At 47.9% G+C, this 18,936-nt stretch overlaps 1 protein-coding gene and 1 long non-coding RNA gene across 2 annotated transcripts in view; one reads left to right on the forward strand and one right to left on the reverse strand.

Moving 5' to 3' along the window:
- Positions 1 to 12,364, reverse strand: part of ZNF697 (zinc finger protein 697) — a 25,737-nt gene extending 13,373 nt beyond the window's left edge. Inside the window, exon 1 of the mRNA XM_039841341.1 lies at positions 12,027 to 12,364. The gene's annotated coding sequence lies outside the window, so the exon portion shown is untranslated. The remainder of the gene's footprint in view (positions 1 to 12,026) is intronic.
- LOC120585114 (uncharacterized) lies at positions 9,632 to 17,786 on the forward strand. The gene is made up of 3 exons (XR_005648230.1): positions 9,632 to 11,128; positions 12,566 to 14,378; positions 15,373 to 17,786. It is a non-coding gene; the product is annotated as an uncharacterized LOC120585114 (long non-coding RNA).
- Positions 17,787 to 18,936: the final 1,150 nt, after the last annotated feature.

An 18,936-nucleotide genomic window follows, 5' to 3' on the forward strand; every position in this document is an offset into this window, starting at 1 on the left:
TTTTGCTCTAGTCAGGCCTTCAACTGATTGGCTGAGGCCCACCCACATCACGGAGGGCAATCTGCTTACTCAGGGCTCACCGATTTAAATGTTAATCTTATCTAAAAACTCTGTCACCAAAACACCCAGAATGTTTGACCAAATGTCTGTGTACCTACTGGCCCAGCCAAGCCGATGCATCAAATTAACCATCACACACACTAGAGCTAAAAAATGTAGTCTGCGACAATCCCATCGTACATCAAAATTTACCCATAAAAATATCTTATTTTGCAATAAAAACATTACTATGTACAGGTCGACTGGAGTCTCAGGTGTATGCCCTGTGGAGGGTGAGCAGGGAAGAATCGAGATTAATCTTAAAGGTCTACACAGACACGTGTGTGTGCAGGCACACACCTCCAGAGCAGACAGGGATGCAGTTCAATAATCTAGCATGGGAGGACAAAAGAGGACAGAGTCAGACTGCACAGGGCGGGGCGTGTGTGAGCCGTGGGAGTTGTTAACAAGTGGCTTTGTTCTGGGAGAGTTGATGCTAGCATCTCACATTAAGGTTACCAGATGGGGCCAGGTGACCTCGGGAAGCCTTTTCCAACCCAGACGATTCTGTGATCACATTTCCACTGGAATGAACAGTCCCCAAGAGAATGTTCATCACTGCAAACAGGGAGAGGAGCGTTGGGACCAAGGGTTTGAGGCGCGCATTCGGTTACTCCCGTTTCCCGCGACAGATTCGACAGGAAACACTGCTCTTCCAGCCCTATGCCCAAAATAACTGCGTGGCGTCGTCGATGAGGAATGGCTGGCCTGTCCCTGCCCAGTCCATTTCAGCAGTGGGTAAGTGACACCTCTGCATATAATCTGCCAAGGTGTCTTCCAACAAAGAGAAAGCGGGAATAAAAATGCAGAGGCGTCACCTGATGTTTCAATTTTCCTGCCCGATTAAATTTTGAACTCCAGAGCTACATTGTTTTCAGCATAAAGTGAAACACAGACACCTAAAAACGTCTTCTTAAAAATTATATACTGGTGCTACTCTTACTTCTTTAAAAATAATATTATTAGCAAAATCCAGGTCATAGTTAACTGTAAGAGACACATGATCTAGTTTCTTTAACGAAGACAAAAATGGCAGGAAAAAAATAGAGAGGGAAACCTGTAAGTCAGAAAACTTGACATGTATCAACTAACCTCAGTATATAGGCCTTATTGAATCCCAATTCAACGAAACTACAAAAACAAGTTATAAGACAATTGGGGAATTGTGAATATCGATTAGATATTTGTTATTATGGAACTTTTTGTTCTTTAACGAGTTTAATGGCACTGGGGTTAAGCTCGCAAAGAGTGCTTCTATCTTTGAGATACACAATAAAATATTCACAGGTGAAACGGTATGTCTGGAATTTGCTTCATTTGAAATGACGCCTCGAATTCCAGCACACGGGGAAGTGGGCAGGGATACAGACGAAATAATAAGATGGCCATACACGGATCACTGCTGAAGTTGGTAGTGGCACATGCGGTGTCGTTATACGGGTCTATCCACTTCTACAGTTGCTAGAAAACTTACTAATAAAAATTTTTAAATGGAAAACAAATGAATATTTTCCTGAAATTTAAGGCTGATTATATTCACTTAAATTCTGAGCAGAACGTCATGTCAGTGACTTCCACAAAAGGATTAGCCTGTTTTGACTCAGTATGTCAAATCAGGAGTGATCACAATGCTTAATACTGAATAGAGCCCCCAGAAATTGGGGGAGAGGCAGTGGGATAAAGAGACTAAAGAAACTTAAGATTCATGCTTTCGAGTCACTTTTTAAAAATTTTATGAGGTAGAGGAATAACTGTTATATCCAAAATAGAATCAGAATCCTGTTTCCACTTTCATCTACTCTTCTGTTTCTGAAGAATTCAAAGAAGGATGTTAACACAGGCAGTGCTTATTTATTTCCACCATTAGTTCAGCAACTCTACACTCAGGACCAAGGGGAAATAAACCTGGCTGGGGGTCCTGGTCGTGACCATTCTGTGAGAGGAATGTTTTATCTTCAGGAAAGTCAAACTGATGAGATGATGTGTGTGTCCAACACACTGGTCATCCCCAGAAGATCTTCTAGGGAGATGAAAAGTATCGGGGTGTGCGTAGAGGAAAAAAAGGAGGTAATTCACAAGGGATCCATGAAATGAACTCCGTGAGGTGAATGAACCCTAGAAGGAACAGAATGACTTTACGAGCCCAAACTAAAAATTTATGGAGCAGAATGAGGGACCTTGCAAATGCAACCTGCCCGATCCGGTCTGCTGACCTCGGCAAGCTCCCTGTCTTACAGATGAGTCAGCAACAGAGACTCAGAAAGGTTAAGTGAATTACCCATGAAGGCACCAGTTAAGGACAGACATAAGCCTAAATTGGTGGTGTCTCAACTTTTGATCCAATCCCCTTTCTGCTCAACACAAGAGAGCCGACTGTGCTTGGCTAATACATTGGGACTGGTGATTCCAGCCTCCAGCATCATTAGGTCACCTGCTTTTCACTTCCTCATCACCTGTGTTATGTGGCAGGTGCACTAAGAGGGAGTTCAGTTGCTTTCCGAGCCTCTAGCACACTGCGTCTCGGGAATGTAGCTAATTTATACAAGTTTGACCCCGGATGTATGGCTCCCATCCGCTGCTTCCTTGGGCAGTGAGTCCAAAACACATAAATCAAACCATAACCTACGCAGGCCACAGATTGCTTTGTTAGTTAACCCTTCTCTTCTCAAAGGAAAAAGAATTAAAATCTGGCCAAAGTCACCAACTCATTCCCAAGAAATCTTCAGCGTGTTTGCAAAGGCATCCTGCCTGCAAATAACGACACGGAAATGCCCAGATGAAGAAAGGGATTCTGGGAGTGACACGAAACTCTGCAAAACAGGAGCCCGGGCGTCGTACACCTCAAGGCGAGCGACGAGGTGCAGCCCGCCTCGCTCATCCGACCTGACCCATTACTACGAACACAGTTTCTCGGGACTGCCCTCCTTTCTAGTCCATCATCTTGCTCCTGATCTAATCACTGTGCCTGGTGTGTGTGGGAGGTAACACCAAAGTGGGCCAGTGCAGGGGCCGGCGCCAACGGCAAGCTAAATGTTGCTGAAGAGACTATATCCACGGATGAGAGAATCTCACCCTTTTTTGTTGAAAACCTTTTAAAGGATCCCTCATTTTACAGATGAGGGAAGGACCGTGATTTGAATTCACGAAGGTAGGGAGTGGGTGGCAGAATTGGGACCGGCATTCGGGTTCCCCAGATCCTTTCAAGTTCAAGCTCCCCTGCACTAGACTCTCCCAGCCAGCTCGGCCACATGTATGAGTTTAGTGCTATGACTTTACTGAGAGCATTTCGGTGATGCTAGCTTCTTTCTTCCTGTTTTTGTTCTCTCCCAGACTCCTGCTAATTTTTTTTCTCTTGTCATTTTAATTCGTCTTCCTCTAAAAAATGTAGAAAATGTTTTGCAAACTCAACCTTGCATGATCCTCAAAAACGGTCTCCCATTTAACAGGTTTTGGATTATCTACTGTTTGTCTTAGAGAAAGCACCTATTTTGTTGGCTAAAAAAAAAAAGCAGGCGTTTGCATTAATAGTGACTTAATGGAGTGTTATGGTAAACATCTAATAACTCCAAGTCCTTGGTACAGCTTTTGAAAAAAAAGAAGAAGTCATCATAAAGAGAGAGAGAGAGAGAGAGCGAGAGAGAGAGAGAGAGCGCCTATGAAACATCAACCTGAAGAATTATTTCTGGTTATGGCACTGTAAAAGAATCTTTAAGACATTTTCCCAAACAAACTATGAAACTCTCATTAGAAAGGGAGACCGTTTCTTCTGCAGTATCACTTTTAAATGCCTACGACCAATCATCGAGCTGTATTCTATTTCCCAAGAGTCAGCTTTGACCCTCCTCACCCGTTTCAAGCAAGTCAGCTGCGGAGTCCTGCCTTTCCTTTCTTCCCTCCTCTTTCATTTCCGGCATCCCTACAGTAGACAGCCTCACCCGTCACCTGTACCTACATGTCACGGCTGCACCAACCTTAAAACACAGCTGCCACTCCGTTTCTTCTCCGGCTCAGAAACGCCTGGTGGATGCCACGGCGAAGCGCAGACTCCAAGTCCTCAGCAAGGCAGCCCAAGGCACCGTGACCTCTCCCTGACCTCTGTGCCCTAACCCCAGCCCAAAAGGGTCGTGCTAAACCCCAGAAGGTACCACACTCTGTTTTCCCTCTCTCGCCATTCTGATGCATTCTCTCCTTTCCTAGAAGAAAGCAATACCCACAGCGGTTAAAGAGCTGGGCCACCTGTGCGGGTCCAGTCTCTAAGCTCTGTGGCCTTAAGCGAGTTGCTCACCCTCTCTGAGCCTTGGTTTTCTCCTCCATAAAAGGAGGAAAACAGCTCTATCAACTCTATGAGATGATTGCTAAGCTCTCAGAAAGAATTACTAGTATTTCACTTTGTAGGATGCTTTCGGGTACTTTTCCTTATTCTGCCTAATGTTAATTTTTTAATATAATCGTCATTATAAGAATTTGTATCTTATTGCTTGCGCTTCCTCCCTACCACTTCCCAAATGTAAACGCCTACTGGGAACATATTGTTTTATTCACTTTGGTGGCTCCTCACATAATGAGTCCTCAGATATTTCTTGAAATGGGTAGAATTAGGTATAATTATTTCTCTCCCTCAGCCTCAAAAAGATGAACCAGACCAGGAAACCCAGTGATCTGGTCGAGATCACATCAGGTAAGGCAGAGCCGTGGAAACGAACAAGCTCTCCTAACTGGATCCAATAACCCGTCAGTACCAGGAGCCAAGCATGTTTAATTATCCTGCTAAACAGACAGACATGATAGAAAGTGGTGATTAGCTTCAAAAGTTAGACAGAACGTTCTAGAAAAAGAATCCTGTGTCCCTTGGCCAAATGTCAGCCAAGGGACATTGGATGCAAACAGTCCTTGTTTGCATCCAATAGTCCTGAGCGAGTCCCCCCTCCACTCTAAGCTTTTAACACTCCGTTCAGCTGTCCACGAACAGAGGTGTCACAGAGCCGTGTGGGCGTTCGCGCTGGGAAATGCCTCTAGACTCTCCTGGTCCGACTGGACCACTGCTTCTGTGCTACCCCTGGAGGAAACGCGGGCTAGAAGTAACAGAAATTAGACGCTGAATGAAAAAAGACCAACTTTCAACCTTTTCAAAGTGATGAAACTAAGAGGTCGCTTCCGGGGCAGGGGAGGAAGAAGGTGCGACAGGGAACACGATTAAAGAAAGAAAAGAAAAAGGAGAAATTTATATTTAACATGAAATACAATGTTATTCAGACAGAAGTCTGGCAGTTTTCAAGGGTTCTGTGTTTTGTTTTGTTTCCCTTACGATGGCAGGAAAAGCATGCATTTCTTAAATTCTCTTCTCATCTGATATAATCATCAGTCTAGAAATTCCTTTTCCTAAGAGCCCAGAATTAAGCTATGAGACAAACATAACTGCACCCAAGCCAGTTCAGGCTGTGGCCAGAGCCTGGTTAAATTCAACTGACGTTTAACTTATTAAAAAAAAATAATAAGTAGGAGAGTCTGTCTTCCAAGTTTATGTCACACCTTCTTTGGTTTATCATTTCTGGAGTAACTGGTTTTATACTAAAATAGATCTGGCACATGTACACTCTCCAAAAAGAAAAAAAAAGAGAGGAAAAGTTTATATATATATATATTTTTTTTTTTCAAGAGAATGAGAAGATAAGCCACAGACTGGGAGAAAATAATTGCCAAAGATCTATCTGATAAAGGACCGTTATCCAAAACAAAGAACTCTTAAAACTTAACAATAAGAAAATGAACAACCTAATTTAAAAAACGGGCAAAAGAGTTAAACAGATACCTCGTTATATACAGTTGGGAAATAAACATATGAAAAGATGCTCCACATCATAGGTCATTAGGGAACTGCAAATTAAACTAACAATGAGATTTCAATACACATTTATCAAAAGGGCAAAACGTCCAGAACACCGACAACACCTAAAGCTGGTGAGGATACGGAGCGATGGGAATCCACACTCCCTGCTGGTGGGAAGACAACACGGTGCAGCCACTTGGGAAGAGCGTTGGGCAGTTTTTTGCAAAACTAGGCATAATCATACCATACAATCCAGCAATTTCACTCCTTGGTGTTTACACAAATGAGTCGAAAACTTCCGTCCGCCACACAAACACCCGCACATGGATGGATACAGCAGCTTTATTCATAATTGCCAAAACGTGGAAGCGACCAGGATGTCCTCCAGTAGATGAATGGATACTATTTGGTACATCCAGACAACGGAAATAGTATTCAGAGCTAATAAGAGATGAGCTATCAAGCCATGAAAAGACATGAAAGAACTTTAAATGCATATCACGAAGTGAACGAAGCCAATCTGAAAAGGCTACATACATGCTGTATGATTCCAACTATATCACATTCTAGAAAAGGCAAAACTATAGAGATGGTAAAAAAAAAAAAAAAAAATCAGCGATTGCCAGGATTCAAGGCGAGAACAGGGTGAACAGGCAGAGGATTTTCAGGGCAGTGAAACTACTGTGTACGATGCTCCGATGGTGGATACATGTCATTACACACCTGCCAAAACTCACAGAATGTACGACGCCCACAGTGAATGCTGAAGGAAACTATGCACTTGGGTGATAATGAGGTGTCAATATCGGTCGCTCCATTTTAGCAAACGCGTCCCTCTGGCTGGCGATTTTGATAGCAGTGTAGGTTGTGCATGTGTAGGGCTGGGGCCATATGAGAACTCTGCCCTTTCTGCTCAATATCGCTGTGAACTAAAACTGGTCTAAAATATCAAGTCTATTTAGACAATGTATATGTATATGTGTACATACACATAAATACATATATATAATTGGTTCCCCAGTCTACATAACATTTAAGCATATGCCCTTTGCCACACCTCATTGTAAAAAACTGGCAGTGCCATCATATTAGGAAGGAATCAAAACGGAATGTTTAAAACCAGAACACATTCAATGATGCCACGAATATTTACGGAACACTTACCATGTGCTACTCATTATTCTGGGTTCTACCTTATAGAGATTATATTCTAATAAAAAATCTTTAAAAGTCCACTGTTTTCAAAACCACCTACGCTACCAGAAATGACTGTCAATACCTGCCTGAGGGCTTATTTAAAAAATAAAATAAAATTTTAGGGAGAAAAGCGACCCTGGAATTCACAAAGGTTCCTAGGTGTGTGTGTGAGGGGAGGGCAACCGTGGGACATGTGTTCTTTCTAAAGTGCGTAAGTGTCACCAAGCATCAAAGATGTGCTAACCACGTGCATATGTACTGCACCGTGACAGAGACCAAAGCAAGCATTTCCTAATAAAACCCAGAAAGAATGCTTCCTGTTTTCTAACTTACGATTAGATCCTGATAAAGTTCTCAGAAGGCAACATGTATATATATCTAAATGTCTCTCCGAATAAACGCGGGCCCCTTTTCCCTTAACGACACACAATTTCAGCTAAGCAGAGCCACAAGCCCAGACTTCATGCACCCTCTGCGGGAAGGGGAGCTTGAAGGATGGCACGTGGCCCCGCGTGGGACACGGCTGCTAGTCTGAGGAGGCGCGTGACCTGCTGACCACATGCAGGGGTCCCGAGAGCTTCCTTGTCTCCTTTAAAATGACTAATGTGCAACGCTGAGTACACACCCAGACCTCCAAAGTGCCTTCAGGAAAAAAAGGCTTAGTCGGCCTCAGAAGACGGGTTCGATCTTATGGCAGGTACAAGCCCTTCTACCCAAAGAGGAGAGGCCGCTGATCTTCTTACCGTCCCCATGAAGACACGATGCAATAAAGCCCCGGTCCACACCCCACGCAAAGCACTACTCCAGTCTCTCAGAAGTAAGAACAGAATGAATTATCTTCCTTCCTCGCCCCACTCGTCCTTCCTTTCCTTTCCCTTCTTTCGTTTTTCCTATCTGCAGAGGGAGGGAAACCCCTCTCAATTCCTCGTATGTGCAACGAAAAAGATCTTTCCAGGAGACACGGTAGAAGGTGGGCGTGACAGCAAGGGGGAAGATACTGAACCTGCCAACATCGAGGAAACACCGTGACACTTCACACTGATGTCGGTCAAGCTCGTGACACTCAGCGACACACGGATCGGATCTGGCACACTTCCAGAAGGCGACCGTCATGTGAAAAGGTTGAAAATTGACTAAGAAAACGATCTTTCGGATTCCTCTCCTACAAACCGTCAACATGCAAATAATGTTTCATGCCTATGTCTCTGCATCCCTAGTCAGTACCAATTCATCATCAGCTCACAGAGCCTGGAAGCCCACCATATGTCAGGCTTTATCTGGTGATTTACGGACATACAGCTCCTGCCACGCACAGGGCATGTACACATATTCCAGCACTCCGAGCGGGCTTATTCGAGTTTACCTGCATTAAGACACTGAGCCCCAGGTATTTCAGGCAATGCCAAAGATTAGCTGGGTGTGGCATGGAGTGCCAAGAAAGGCTACTTAGAAGGAATAAGACTTGGTCTGGAGGGAGGAATAGAGTCAGATAGTCTGGGAGAGCTTGGAAAAGGATTTCTGATCTTCCCCAGCTGATGGCCACGGGAGTTTAAGAGCATAAAAATAACGGGGTTATGAGAAACCAGCGCCTCAGAATGAGATCCACTGGGATGAATTTAGAAGCCCAACAATGTTTCTGATAGGAAATCTGGAAAGTGGAGGACCTTGGAGGAAGAAGGAAGAGACCCGACGAGGAAAGCAAAGGTGCACCCGTTCTAAAGAGACGCAGAAGTCGAGAGACCCCAATTCCAGTCTCTCCTCAATTCAGAAGCTGAGACTCCAAGTAAGTTGCCTCATTTTTTGAATGGAGAGACTAACATGGAAATCACCAGACTGAGGCAATGCAGGTAAATTATCTAATTTAATTACCGACCTATAGATGTCCAACGTTCAATCAACAGTAACTGTTGATTGTCATCACGTAAAAAGGAAGCATGAAAAACTGTCCAGTTAAGATAAATGAGAGACTACAAAATTGCAATGTTTTGGGGGAAAGTTTGAGAGTCGGATCTGTCTTGCCCTTCTATATGCTACATTTTAATCCTGGTAGATTGCTTGGGCCTCAAAAATCCAAAGTGACATGGGGGAATGCCAGCAGCAAGTGGCAAACAGCAGCATGGCCTCTGTACTGCTTTCTAGGAAGCGCCTTCACAATTGAGAAGTGTCGCCTCCTTCGACCCAAAAGCATGACGAAAATCACTGGTTATCTACTTGGAATCAATCCATTCTATACCCTGCCTACAGAATTTGAAATTTTAGGCTGGCCAAGAACCGTCCAAGAAACGTTTAACGAATGGCTTTTGCACCAGACATCTTGATAGATCCTTTTAGGGCCTCTTCATCCGGAAGTGAGAGAGAAGGCTCCAGTCTATCAGACACTAGACGCATTAGGTTTGCAGTTGCAATGAATCCTCACAGGTCTAGAAGAAAGGCTATTGCCCGCATGGGTTTACAGTCTACAGGGGAGAAAGATCAACATCTAACTATCACCAGGCAGACTGAAGACGTGTGTCATCCTAAGGATACAAGTACCGTGAGGATGAGATTAATTCTGAAGGGGAGCGCCGGGAAGATTTCGACAAGGTGCCCCGTCAGCTGGGCTAGGACCTGGAGCTCATGGCCAGTGCAAGGATGTCCAGCAAGCATGGAGTTCACCCTGATGGAGACACACGGGGGAGAGAGCATCTGTCGCATCTGGGAATGAGGAGGCGTTGCTGCAAGAATGGACAGGTAGCGTGCGGTGGCCAGGGGCCAAGGGAGGACGGAGGTGGGTGGGCACTGAACCATGAAGGGCCATCAGTTCCCTCTGTTGATGACACTCATGCGGTGTGTGAACTAAGAAAGCTCCTGGGGGGAGAAAACAGAAGTAGAATCTCAGATGCGGAGAAAATGTCATCGACATAGGTTCAGGCTCCAGAGCGCTCAATGACACTGCAGGTTTGTTTGTTTTTCACTCAATATGAGCGGGCAGCATCTTTCTCGTCTTAATTTATCATCTTCAACAGACTTTTATCCTTTCTCCTTCCTTTAAACTGGGCACTAGAATTAGGCAATGATGTAGATTCTGAGGCAACCTAAAGAGCTTTTGGGGGGCAGGGGAGAGGAAATGTGAAGCAACTCCATCAAGCTTTAGTCATGCGACCTTCAGTGAGGTCACACTCACCCCTCCAATTCAGCTGCATCAACGGGGTTTTCCTCAGTCTGATTATTTCCATCCATCTCCTCTTAAAGGGTGGCCTGACTTGCCATTTTTATGACCTTGGTCCACTCTGATGCCATCCTCTCTTTGGGGCCGGATGAACTTTCAACATTAAAGTTCCCCCAACAACAACCTCTACCTCCCACACACACACACACACACACACACACACTGCCAGTATGTTCCAACTGGAAATCATCTCCTGAATTTACAGAGTGTCTCTCTTTTATTTTACAATCCTTATTTCACTTTAGACGCTTCGTCTCTCCCTAGAGAAGCTCGTGAAAAATGCTGTTTCCCGCTCCGTGACACTCATACAGGATGCGGGGCTCTGCGTCCTCACATCCTTCTCGGGGACTACTGCCTCCCACCCAAGTGGCATTTTTAAAGGCTCATTTGGCTCTTAACATGTATTCCACATTAAATAAACACCCATATGCTGCCTTGTTAAGAGACAGAGGTAAACACGGGTACAGCAGGAAAAAGCACAGGAGATGGGAAGAAAGAGAACCGGTGGCCCCTCGGGCAAGTGAGTTCAGTCACAGCAGTAACAACTGGGCGGTGCTCACAGCTGTCCGTCCACTCATCCATCACAGCTCCGCAAAGACTATGAACCTGCGAGCCGTGATCCAACCGCCTTTACCGCACACCGGGTCCCGCGGGAGAAGGACAATGCCGCAGGGGACGCAGACAGAGTACTCACGTCGCCCTACAGCTAAGGAACAAATAGGCCTGCTATACGGGCAAGGGTACAACATCATCGAGGCCAGCCTAGCGCTCGAGCGAGGGGTGGGTGATTCACTACGGTGAGTGGGGGGTCAGTTAGGGAAAAGGATAACCATGGAAAGTCCCAGGGGGAGTGGTGATCGGATTCTGAGGCCTGGCCATAAGGTCCACGCAGCGCCCCTGTGGCGGCTGCCCCCCCCACTCCGCCTCCCACCCCCCCCCAGCGCGCTTCACCCCACACCCTCCAGGCTCAAAGTCTCCCATTGACATTCTGGGAAGGCTTGCCCCACCACGCCCACCGGCAGACAGGGGACATCTGGGGCTGAGAAGCCTACTGAAGCACACCACACCCCCCCCACCCCCCCAGGCGGCGAGCTGCTGCCCATCTCTCCACCCAGCCATCCTCCGGGTGCTATTTGCCGGGTCTGACGGCAGACGCTGGTCCGCGAAGGGAGCGGAGAAGAAAAAGGAGACCACATCTCCCAAGGCCCAGCGATGACGCGCTGCCGCTCCGGGGCGCCCCCCGCGCCCCTCCCCCGAGCCCCGAGTGGGGCAGGGGGCGCGGGCAGACGAGGCGAGGGCAGCGCAGCCGGCCCCGGTCCGCAGCGGCACACAAAGCCCTCCGCCTTCCCCCGCCTTTCAGGCTCCTCCCTGGGCTTCGCCGTTCCTAGGGTCTCGGATGCCCCCTTCGGTGGTCGGCGGGACGGTCCGACCCCCTCTCCCAGCGCTGCCCCCTCCTTCGCCTCTCAGCCTCCGCCTCCCCGCCCCTCGCCACTGACCCCGGCGGGGACTCAGCTGCGGCTTGGGGGTGCCCCTGCGCTCCGGGGGGAGCGGACAGCGGGTCCAGCCTCCGAGGCACCGCTGCGCGCAGCGGGTCCGCCGCGCGCTCCAGGCGCGCGCCCTTCCCCGCAGCGGTCCGCGGGGGTCCGGTGAGCCCCGTCCCGGCGGCGCGCGCGCCCAGCGGCAGGCGGCTCCTACCTGCGCGGCCCGGCGCGGCCGGGGCCGGGGCACCGAGCGCCCGGCCCGACTCCCGCACCTTGTGCGGCGGCGGCGGCGGCGGCGGCCGCGGGCTGGCTGGCACCCTGGCTGGCACCCTGGCTGGCCGCCCGGCGCACTCCTCGCTGGGGCTTCCTGTAGGGCTGGACAAAGGACATTTCCTGGGAGGAGCAGGGCGATGTTCCCAGCATGCCTCGATTTGTAGTTCCCGGCGACTTCCTGCCGCCACGGCAGCTCCGGCCAGAGTGGGACCCCGCGGCTGGTGCAGAAGCGCCCCCTGCGTCCCCGCGCGCCGCCGGGCACGGAGCGGCGGTCCCCGGCTCGGGCGCCGGCCGCTGAGCTGTCGCGCGGCGCCGCGGGACTCTGCGGTGCGGGAGGCCTTTCCTCCGGAAAGGAGGAAGTTTGGGATGCGTTCGCTTTGGGTCCACTTGGTTTCTCAGTAGACTTTTCTTTTACCTTTCTTTCTTTCTTTCTTTCTTTCTTTCTTTTTTTTTTTTTAAACCGCCGGAATCTTGCTGGAGGCGGGTTAAAGAACTTGACTGTTCACCAGGAATTCAGGTTCCTTAAGAACTTGGCGCTTCGACCTGAAAACCAAGAGATCTGATCGTTTCCAGATCCTGACCCGGTGACATTCCTCCCTCTGACGCTGGCCTTGTCCCAGGCATCTTTTCAAGAAAAGAGATTAAGAGATTGAAAAGAAATTGCGTGAATTAACTATGAGACGCGTTAAACAAACAAACAAACAAACAAACACGTGTGGTGCCGGACCTTCTGCCTATCTTTCCTTCCTTCATCTTCAGGACTCAGTGTCTGTGCGGGGATTTAGGGAAGGAAGGAGTTGGCTACAAGAGAGAACGCCACTTCCAGCCTATCAAGAGTCTGTAACATCCTCCACAAATTCCTGTCTAATTCTGGAACTACACACCCAGATCTCTCATGGGGAAAAAAAATCATGGAAAGGCCACGTAGACATTACATGACTAAAAGCGATGTTCCCTCACAAGTACGATCAGTACGTAATGAACAGAGCTGGGAAAGGAGTTCCAGGAGGCTCTGAGACGCGGTTGAAAGTCATCAGACAGTGTAAGCCTCACATCCCCTCCGCCTCTCCCACTTCAAATGCACGCGAATGAAAACATTGGAGTGGAGGATGTAACTGACTTTTACGAAAAATATATCCACTTGCTGTTCCGTTGTAGTTCCCTTTCTCTGAGAGAACGTCGAGGAGAAGATGGGCTGGATTCATTTAAGGCGTGGAGTTGATGAGAACATATAGGCGTGATCAATCACCTACCTCCTCAAAGATGCTGTTGCACGTCCACCTGAGTTAATCGCGCTGCGACCCTTGCATTTTCCAGACCGTACATACTACTGCTCCGCAGTGGTTTGCTGTCCCGTAACATTCCCGTGAAACTGCCCACCCTGCCCCTTGGAAAGACAATCGGTAATTCTTGTAGTTGGGCAAATCCACTGACCTCTCTGAAAAGATGATACGCGGGCCTGTAGCCCTCCGCGTTGCCTACCGCCCCTCGCTGCAGGATCTTCTGCCTTGTTTCAAACACAGGGCCCTCTCCCCCTCCCCCACTTCTAACTTCAGCTCACGGGCTCACGGTACATACCGGTTCGCTCGCCTCCATCCCTTACCAAACCCGGCCCTTCTCTCTTGTGGCCAGTCCAGGCCGGCTAGTTACTGCAGTGAAGATCTACGTAACTCTTGCTGCGTGCTAGTCACCACGCCTGCGGTGGACATACGATGACACTCACCAGGAAGATACTAACGACCCGCCACGTCTCACCCCCAACAGGCTCACACCCCAATCTCACACAGAAAGTTTCCACCCAGCATTCAAGTTCTGTAACAAAGCCACATACCAAGGGTTCGTGTCCCCAGAAAGCGATGCTCTGTCCTTAAACTCTTCGGTTCCAGGGAGAGCAGAAGTGGGACGTGAGTGGCCGGAGGAGGGAAAAGGAGGTGACAACACGCAGATCCCACGTAGGGAACTCAGTGTGAAACTGGGTCGGGAAGGTGTGATTGATAGATAGCTGGGAAGGGAGGAAGGTAGCTCTGAGGAGGGTTTTCTGTGGGGTGTTCATTTGTTTGGTTTTTAAGATTAGAGCTCCTTCGGGTGAAGGCAGAGAGAGGAGAAAGGAAAAGATATTAGGCATTCGACAAATACTTGCTGAATTAACTTATTCCTGCTACGCATCCTTGACGAAGATGTCGAGAATGAAATTAACAATGGCTCATTCCCAGCTAAGACGGCGAGTCTGAGACCAGACAGAAACGACATTCCCTTCTTCCTCATCAGGCGCCCCTCATGTCCTCAGGGGAAGGTACTGGATGGCGTGAGAGGAGGCAAGGGGGCCTGTCTGGACTGTCACCAGCGGAGAATGAGGTTCTTTCTGTCTTGGCAACGGATCCCAAAGGCACACAGCGACTTCAGGAAAGGCTAAACTCTTAAGCCCGTGGGCATGGGTCTTATTTTATTTTTAAATTAAGCAAATATTGACACGTGCCTTAACCCCGCCCCCCGTCACTTCAAGGTGGAATAGATAACTCTTCTGGTCCTCACCTTTCAAAAGGGGAATTGACCTGGCTAGATTTGCATACATTGTTTAAGCTTTCAGGTATGAGGCAGTCATCTGCTGTTTTTCCTACCCTGAGAAGCGTCCACCCCACCCTTTTTTTTTTTTTTTTTTTTTTTTTTTATTAATAGCACCTTTGGGGAAATAACTCCACCTAGGCCTCATGTGGTTTAGAGAGGGCACATGGTCACACTGCCAGTGAATCGGACAGGTATTGTTGTATACTAGGAGAGCTACTATGAAGGAAGCAGAGCTGAGAAAAAAATGTGTGTGTGTGTGTGTGTGTGTGTGTGTGTGTGAGAGAGAGAGAGAGAGAGAGAGAGAGAGAGAGAGAGAGAGAGAGAGAGAGAGAGAGAATGCATGCACGAGCAAATCCTTTTGATATTTTTGATCTGCCTGAAACCAAGTACCCCAGACTTTTAGTTACATGAGCTAAAACATTCCCCTTTGGGCTTAAGCTATTTTGAGTTCTAGCTCTTGCAGCCAAAAGAGTTCCACACAGCTGGGCGAGGGATGCTGCAGTGCAGATCCCTAACTGCACTTGGCTAAGGTGAGGGAGGGTGAGTAGAAAGGATCCCTCTGTACCAGGTTAGGAGATTGGAAATCCTTGTGATACAGAAGCCAAAAAAAAAAAAAAAAATGAATGAAAGGTCTCAGACCCCAGCATTTCAAGGGTGGCGTTTTAGAAGTTTTGATGGATGAATGTCAGGATTTCCTTGTACTTTTTACACATGTTCTAAAGAACGAGACCTGCCGATGTCGAACTTGGCCTACAAAGAAGGAAGACATGACAGCCTGGCTGAGAGATGCTCTTCCTGCCTCTAGCTGGCAAACCTGAACGAACGGTCAAGAGTCAGATCCACCGAGCCATGCCCGGTGAGAAAACTGAAGTTCTCTGACCTTTCCAGAGTGACGGCAAGGGCATGCAGGTAATGGAGGGGCTGAGTCTGGGGTCTGCACTAGTTAGGCTCCTGCTGTGCCCTCCCTGCCTGAGGAAGGGAAGAATTAACCCCATTTTAAGTAGGGTGACCATATAATTTATCATCCAAAATGGGACAATTTTTGACCGTGAGGAGGGGTGTTATTAATAATTACACCTGAATGACAGCGCTAAAGCAGGTCACCCTAATTAAAAGAGCTATCCACCAGGACGCTCCTTGCTTTGCATCAAGGGGCCAATCCGTTAGTCCTCCACGCACGCCCACAGGTCGAGATGGTGGCCATGCAGCTGAGGGCTGGAAAGCGAATCAACCCCAAGCCCTTGCCTTAAGGGACCCCTGGCCAGGGTTCTGGAGAGCCCGTGAACTCCAGCCCTCTGCCGCCCACGCAGTTTGGTTCCCAGCAGGCGGACCTGCCCCAGCTCCAAAACGTTGAGAATCTTCCCCTTGAGATGGGAGTGGAAATAGCTAAATTGGCCAAAGACCTCAGGTCCCTGCAGAGCAGGTAATTCTTGTTATTGCTAATTAGCAGAATTGAATGCATCCCGTGGGAGGGGCTCCCTGCTCATCATTTACCCTTTTCTTGCCTTTCGAGTAGGGATTATCCTATTTTTCCCTTGACCGTTTTACACTGTGTGAAGAGGGATCGAATTTGGAGTTTATCCATGTGGCGTCAGAAAAGGAGAATAAAAATCATTTAAAGGTCATGGAGCTAGACACACAGGAAGGTGCCCTCTCGGCGGGGTGTCGGTACATGCATTTTCACGCATGTGTGGAATAATTGCACGCTTCTCCGTGGGAGCATTTTTTAAAATCAGGCGTGTGGAAGATGGGAAGCCGCGAGATGAATCGCTATGCAAGGCTCCCGTCTTTCCGGGGGCTCAGCGCGCATTCACGCTTCTTTCTGTCACCACACCCTAACTTCCCTCCCGAGCAACCACCCATCCCTCCACCTCGGTCCTCTCTAGAGGAGGCTGCCTCCCTTCGGCCACCTCCCCACCTCTGCCTCCTCCTCCTCCTCCTCCATCGCCAGAGCTGGGTCTGTACCCCAGGCCTGCCCGTCGGCGGCTCCCACTTCACACACACAGGCCAGCGATCGGTTCAGAAATGGCCACACGAACCAGAGGCTAAGGTCGGAGAAGCCCTCTTCCTCCACCAGAACCGTTCTCTGCAAAGAACAGTAACTCTGAAGATGCCGGACGGTGGAGCTTGAATGTGGAGTCAAAATAAAGAAGAGCAGAGCGGAGAAGAGAAACAGAAAAAATGAGAAAACAGTTTATTTTAGGTGTTCAAGTCCGCCCTCCCTAATCCAGCCTGTACTTTCCAGCCACATGGAAGATTCGATCTCCGCCCGCGCCACCACCACGATTTCATTTTTCTAATTGAATTGGCTCGCTGCCTAGTTCAACAGAAATCGTTCCGGCTAAACTCAGAGATTTTGCATGTTTTTTCAGTGTCTCTCATGGTAAAAATACACATAAAAGGGGCAGGGGAAGAACAAGGCTGGAGCAGCCCCCCGGGACCGCTATCAGCGAGGTGTCCTATTTCCCGCTGTTATTGCCAGTGCCAGCTCTCTAGTTCCCTCATCCAGGCTGGTCACGATAGTGTGACAAACTCACCGCCTCCTGGGACTGAAATGACACCTGACACATTGATCATTCCATGCCTGGCCTTTGGGAGAACTCAGCCATGTTTCCATCCTTGTATTGACTTTTTTGCTTAAAAAAAAATTTTTTTTTTTTGCCCCAACCCTTAAAGTTATTGTTGAGCTCGGTTCATTTATTAATAAGGTAACGTACTGCTTGGGTTTTTTTGGTCTTATATTTTGTTTTGTTTTCTGCTGGCATTTAGCTTCTTCCTTTTAAGTCCTAAAACGTCTCTTCCCACACCAGGGCCTTGCCCCATCCTCTGCTGAGAGTGGACACTCCAACTCCAGTTCCAACTTTTTTGAGGGTAACGCCTTCCACTCGAAACCTAAATGTCACCCCTTGCAGAGACTTTCACTGGCCACTCTCTCTAAAGTAGCTTCCCCCTTCTTCTCTGTCAGCCTTTTGTTTTCTTCGTATTTGAAACACTTTACACTTTGTCTTCCTGCGTTTTATTTCTCTCCTGCAACTAGCATGGAGCAGGAACTATTTCTGTCTTATTCATAGTTCCGTCCCAAAGGTCTAGCAGAGTCGTCAAATACACTTAATAAAGAAGTATTTTTTAAAACAGATAGCATCAGTGTTCATTCGTGGGAACTGCTTTTAGATACACTCTTTTAAAAGTAGACTTTTAAAAAATATATAATTTGTTAAAATAAATATTTCATTAAAGCATAATGCATTCAGATGTTGAACAATATCTGATACTTTAGAACAGAATTGGGACACGGGAAAAGCGAGAGTGTTTCTCATCCACTTGAAGGAAGTGGGGTCAGGGAGAAGGGACCTTTTGCATTGGGATTAGCTCAGCTAAGGGCTGGATCTCTAACACTCTGCCTTCTACAAATGTTCCTTCAGCATGAGCTGGATCAGCATGACTGTTTCTTTGCTGGGCTCCATATGAGCTGGAACCTCTACTCTCTCAAGGATGGGGAGAGGAGGAAAATAAATTGTGAGTTGTGGGAAAGATTAAGTAATATAGGCCAAGGTATAGATTTCACTCGTCTCTGTACGTCAAAGACAAGAAACATGTGTAGTTTACTAAAACAGAAAAACAAACCCTGAGGTGAGTCGACTCCATACAGGAAGCCATCGGCATCAGTCTACAGGAGCTGAGCAGGGCTGCCCAGGACGGAACGTGAGGGCCATCGCTCCTTCACAGGGTCGCCAGGAGCTGGTGCTGACTCGATGGCACGTAACATACAAGCTTTGAAAATAAATCTGTATCTGGTTCGATAGAGACATTTCAGATGCCCTCTCTCGGAGACTGGAAACAGGACAAAGATGCCCAGCGTCACTGCCCCCCTTACCTGGAAATCCGTGCCAACCCAGCGAGAGAAGACAATCAAAGGGGTAAACATTAAAAAGGAGGAAACAAAATTGTTATTTGCAGATGATCATGTACATGGAACTTGTTGTAAACTGGGACCGTGTGTTTATTTAATATTTGCAAATAATCTCTATTTCACAGAAAGAACATGAGACAGAGAGGCTACAGTTACTCGAGGTTGTTCAGAACTAGCCTCGGAGGCTGAGTATAATAAGCGCATGAGGCGAGAATAAGAACATTCAGAGTGAGAGTGTGAAGGGGACACCTAAGAAGTCCCAACCGTCCAGCCCTTCACCCCTCCACTCGCTCATTCCGTGCACCTGCTCCCTGCCGTATACCTGCTCCCTTCTGTGCGCAGAGCCCCGTGCCGGGGACGCCGAAATAAAAGACAC

Source organism: Pteropus medius, unplaced genomic scaffold, assembly GCF_902729225.1.
Source record: "Pteropus medius unplaced genomic scaffold, Ma_sr-lr_union100, whole genome shotgun sequence".
Classification (NCBI taxonomy): Eukaryota; Metazoa; Chordata; class Mammalia; order Chiroptera; family Pteropodidae; genus Pteropus; species Pteropus medius.